Raw genomic sequence first — 6,000 nt, forward strand, 5'->3', positions numbered from 1 at the left:
ATGCGAGCACTTAAATTTTGATTGTAGCAAGGCCTAGTAACAGCTAGGTTTTGGGATAGGAATGCTCTAAGCTGCTGAAGAGGAATCTTGGCAGAGACTGCTTCTCAGAGAAGGCTAACACAAGTCTATCTCTAGCTGTTTCTGAGGACAGCAGTTAATTATTTTCTGTTCAGTATATTCAATCCCTTGAATTAGAGATCACGTGAATTTTCCTAGTAAGGGTGGCAGAAATACCAATTTAAAAGCTGATTAAAAGGACTGTAGTAATCTTGAATGAAATCTCAAAAGCACAAAAAAGTGGATGAACAATACATTGATCACAAATAATGACAGCATTACATACTTGGTATTGTTGTATTTAAATAGTAGAATAAGGTTCCTGCATACATACCTAGAATATACTAAGCAGTTTATACTCTAATTCTTTCTTCAAAATTAATACATACAGAATATCAAATCTATAAAGCATATCACACCAACAGGTCAGTAATTAGAAAAACACTGTTCACCCCAGGTGGAAGTCAACCATTCCTGAAACAAGGCTCAGGAACCAGGCTTTGTGCCCAGTGACAGTAGTAGAAGCAAGAATACCTTTTATATATGTGCTGGTAAATCATTTAGCAAGTTCACCTCATTTTTTAATCCATTTGAAAGAAAAAGGGAAGGAATGCTTTGGTACTTTAAAAGTGAGGCAAGCACACACAGAAACACACACACACACATTGCTCAAAGCACCTGAGAGATGAAAGCTGTGGAAGGACAGATGATGGCCATGAGGCAGAGTTGGTGGGAGCTGAGGCTCTCAGGCAGTGCATGCAGGCACTCTTTGCTCCCTACTACTGCACATGTCTTGTGCCTGTCCCAAATGACAGCCCTAAGGAGCAGTAAAGATTCCATTCCCTAACTGCTGGCAGTGCCTTCAGCTCTTCTGTTGAAAATACCAGCACAGATGCCTGTTAGTGGCAGAAGCAGTGATGATTTATTTTGGGATGAAGACACGTCTCTCTTGGAAGCTGGATGAAATCCATGTAACTTATTTTGCAGAACTAATTTCAGCAGACTGTATTAGAACCTGTTTCAGTCGCTGTGAGACTTACGTGACTCAGATGAGCAAAGAGATTCAGATAACAAAGAGGGATTTAACTGTACTCCTGAAGTTGCATTGCCATCTCTATTCCTGTTTCTATGGGTATATTTCTGTACTTTATTAGCACTGTTTCTGAGCCATAGAGATTTTTAACAGCTAGCTGCCTAATTTAATTCCCCGAGACCTAAAATTTGATGGTGTATGAGATGCTTTTATTAGACATTTTTATTAGACCTATGTCTATCAATGTACTGGGAAGGATCAAGCAATCAATTCTGCCTTGCCCTTGACTGTCCAGCATGTCACTGATAATGGCCACAGTCACAAAGCAGCCTGTGTGAGTCAATAGTTAATTTGTCCATCTCTCCATTGCTCTTTGGATGAGTTTGGATTGATTTTGGGTGAATGTGTTCTCTTTGTGTTCCTCCATATACAGACACCACAGAAAGTTTTAGATTGTGGTCTGCCCTTCTTGTTTCACACCAAAGTTGATGTGAAGTTCTGTGTTGATGCACTTATTTACTGTAATTACAGTGTTGTCTCCTAATTCATCTTATTATCTTAGTAACTAGAGTGGTTAAGGCTGTTAGCCTGCCAAGAGAGCCATGGTGAACAACAAGCAAATCTCCAGGTGTGCAAAAAGTTTCTGTGTCACACAGTCCATAGGAGGAAAATAACAAAACGTTCAGAAAAAAGAAGACCTCGTTTCCACAGTAAGTACCTCTGCACTTGAATTTGTCCCTTGAAATAGAGGGACAATATAATCTGAGATTATATTGAACAGCAACTACAAATTTAGTGGCAATTTTTATGCACACTAAGTTATAAACGTATCATGAAGTGTCATAACTGTATTATGGAAAATAGTCGATTTTTCATATATAATAGGGTTATGAGAAAATATGTGTTAATGTCCTGATTTGCTGATGGTCTCAACCCTTTGAAATTCCTCGACTGCATTTACTATTGTGCAAGCAAATGCTTATGAAACAATCAGAGTTGGACCTTCTTGTACCAGTGGTGCATTTGGTCCTGTACAGATGGCCAGAAAATATCAAGCCACTTTCTAAATGTTCAGGGCAGTGCATGACACTGGAGTAAATTTTAGATAACTAATCGTACACAGCAGTTTCTGTCTTTAGTTTAAAGTAAAATGTCAGTATTCTACATGCATCTGAAATTTCTGGGTATATGGCTTGCTAGGCAAAATAGCTAACACAGATTTGGACCATCTGAAAGAGTAATGCTTAGTATTATTGGACTGGATGAAATAGCATAGAATAGCAAATCTACAGTCAATCTGTCTTACCTAATATTAACATAATATGATGTAATATTTTTTGTTTGTAATATTGCTTCAGGACCAAGAATTGGCTGTCCTATATCCCTGGAAAAGTGCTACTATGCAAAATAACAAGAGGTGTGATCTGATTATTTGAGGGCTCAATGTACTCACAAAGCACTCATCTATCTGTGTGAATAATATGAAGTTCCATCAGCCCTGTGACAATTCTGGAAATAATAAATGTGTTCAAAAAAAGCTTTGGACCCTTAAATTAATTGTCCAACAAACATTCTTGAATCAATAAATAGAAATAGGCTTGCAGTTGGTTTGGCTGAATCACTCTTTAAACACATTTCTCCCTCTTGTAAAATAAGACCCTAAGCAACAGGCCCTTCAGTTAGGAGACTAAAATGGATGAGATGAAATGTGCAAGGCCTTCCAAATTTTGTAACATCCACGAAAATATTTGAACTGTTACACTTGAAAAGGGCATTTTTTTTCTTTTTGTTCTGTATCATTCTGTGATTGCAGAAGGTGTACCAGCAGGGGTGCCCAATTCTGCCCTGCTAGAACAGAGCTGATCACTTTCTCAAGAGATAACAAATACTGGGACTGTAATCATTTCACAGGCAGATTGAAAAGGGATGTCTTCTGATACCATTTCACCTCCTCAGATAGCTAAAAAAATAATAATTCCTGATCTTGCTCTTAATTACTGCTCCTTAATTGATTTCAAAATCAAGCAGGACTCACAGCACACCATTTCTAAAGGCTACTTCTATATCTCTATCAGTGACTTGGCATGCAGAATCATGGCTTACAAGCTCCACTATCTGAAGTGTGATAATAATTACTCAGAAAAAGATTTTGTTTGCTGAGAGAAAGCCTTTATTCTCAAAGTTGTCTTGATAGGAATGTTAACAAAAGCCACAGGCTTCTGAGGTTGGACTGAATCCTTTTTTTTTCATATCAGTATAAACAAGCGCTGCATAATTAAATTTCTAATTGAATCTCTCATCTCAGACACAGCTGCTTGGCTAATTACTCTGATTTTTTTTTTTTAACTTGACTGGCTTTTAAAAATGGTTACTTCTGTGATACTGCAACTTAAAAGTAATGTTATTTAGGAACTGAGGTGTCTTTATGATCTAATGACTATGATAAAAGTGAAACCTCTATGCTAGTGAAGTTTATTTTTGGTGTTATGAATTCTACATTTACTGTAAGATAAATGCAAGCTTGTCATATCATATTTTGAAACTTTTTAGATAGCTTATGCTAATTTATATGATGTGGGGATTTATCTGTCAACTCTCAGTCAAAACCAGGTTTTCTCGCATCACTTTTATTTATTGGAATGCAAAAAACTGACTGCAGAAAGCAGAAGGACTTCATGTGAGTGCTATCATTGGTAGAGCTGTGATTTTTCAAGAGAAGGAGGACAATAGTACAGCAGTGAAGTGGACAGGGGCCAAAGGTTGATTCCAGCTCTAGGGCAAGACTTCAGCTAGCAGTAAATGAACGGGGTTTAGGGGGGCCTGTAGACCAAAAGAAAACTCAAAATTAATGAATAACCCATTTTTATTTCTTTCCTTTTCCTCAATGCAAAGGTATGGGCTTGATGCCTGTTTGGAAATAATGAGATCAATAACCAAGAAACACATTGCCACCCACTTTTGCTTCTACAAAGAGTAACTTGTAACTCCACCAATTTTGGCTAGCTGCTCGGGATGAGTGGGTTACCAGTATTACATAAAAATGCTTCTTTTTCAAGAATATTTTGAATCTGATTCTCTTAGAATAACATTATGGTTTCATGAGTTACCAGTCCCAAAGCAAAGGTTTCTCATGTAAAATTTCACTACCTGCCTCTGTCAGACTGAAACCTTTCAGATGCCTTTAGTGCAGTATGACACAGGGGGAAGAAAGGTGCAGGCACATCAGCAGATCAGTAATTGTGCACGTGCAGGGAGGGATCCTCCCTTCTGTTGTGGGGACAGAAACTTGGCAGGACTCTGCATCCTCTGCAATTTGTGCCATCCCACGTGACCTCAGGCATGGCTGCTAGGTAGATTACACAGAATTTTTACTGTTTTTTCAGTATTTTATTTCTTAAATTTTATATGCTCAGGGACTACAATAGTTGAATTTGTCAAGAAACATGGCTAAATGAGGGAAGAATCTGATACAGAAGTTAGAGTTGGGAAAGCACCATTTTCTATGCTTGACAAAGACTGACTGCATTTTAAATCTCTTTAAGAGAAGAATGTTCTTAGCTCTGCAAGCAAAGCACCCTATTTTCTGCAGTGCAGCAAAACAAAATACTGCTGTGTGTAAGTTCATTGAGAGTCTTTGGAAGCTAGAAAGTAATTAGGAAGTGGCAGATTAGTAATCTGAATGGCAGAAAAGCATTGGGAGGATGGAAAAAATTAGAAGGGAAGACACTGTAATAACTAACATACATATCCTGGTATCAGAAAAAAACTTCCAAACTCGTGTTTCTTTTTAGCATAGCATCTTATTATTACTATCTGCTTTTCCAGAGCTTCAAGTGATTGAATAAGCACTAGGAATAAAAGTTAAATATCAGGTCTAGAATTGGAGAATTAAAAAAAAGAAAAAAAGAAATTCACATTTGGAAACTATAGGATGATAGAATTGAGGATCTCTGAGCAAATTTAAATTGCTCTTTCAGTGTACAGATGTTGTGATTGTCTTTAATAATATGAAACTCTACCTACATTTTTTGGTATTTCCCCACCTCAGACCATGGTTTGGATTAAAAAGAAATTGCATTTTCTTTACAGATTTTTCACGATTGCTATTAACAGAACAAGTGAAGTAATTAAAAAACATTATTATAGGTATCTCCATTAATTACTGTGACTATTACATTATGTGGTATCATTATTCTCATTCTATAAGCAGAGGCAGAGAAACAAAAATCAAAACTACCAATACACGATACATTCCAATTTCTATTAAAAAAAAATAAATCAGGGCCCTAAATTTTCAAAGCACTTATTGGCCAAGACAGCAGGTTAAATGTAAAAAAGTCTAGAATCATAAAAGCAGTCTCTGGTTGAGGAAGGTTCAGTTCCCCAGAAAAGCACTCAACCATGTAGTCTTAAGGTCATCACTTGCCATCCTGCTTTTCCCTGGCTTACCCAATGCATGTCTATCCATGTCTTTAAAGGAACAGCCTATAGTCTCTACTCTTTTGGGCTCCAGATTTTTCCCAGAGTATCATCCATTCCCTTTGTGTATCTGGAATATTTTGCCATTTACTTAAAATGAAACATGATATCATAACACAAGGAAGAACAATCTGAGATTGAATGGGGAGCCCTCACTGGGATGTATTACAGGCACACGAATGCTGGGATTTACTATTTCATTTTTTCAGTGGTTGTGTAAGAGAGAAGGAAGGTAATTTGAAACAGATTTACAGAGAAAGCATGATCAGCAAAATACTGAGTTGCACTAATCTTCAGTGTTAGTATAAAAGGAATTATGAATTAAAATAATCTTACAGTAACTGCTGCATACTCAGCTGTTCAAATAAGTAAAAAGGAAAGAAGTAATTAAAATTTTCAAAGCACAGTGCATCTTTTTAATGCTACAGGAT

The sequence above is a fragment of the Agelaius tricolor genome, unplaced genomic scaffold (genome assembly GCF_023055355.1).
Source record: "Agelaius tricolor isolate 1412-34295 unplaced genomic scaffold, bAgeTri1.0.p SCAF_3, whole genome shotgun sequence".
Lineage (NCBI taxonomy): Eukaryota > Metazoa > Chordata > Aves > Passeriformes > Icteridae > Agelaius > Agelaius tricolor.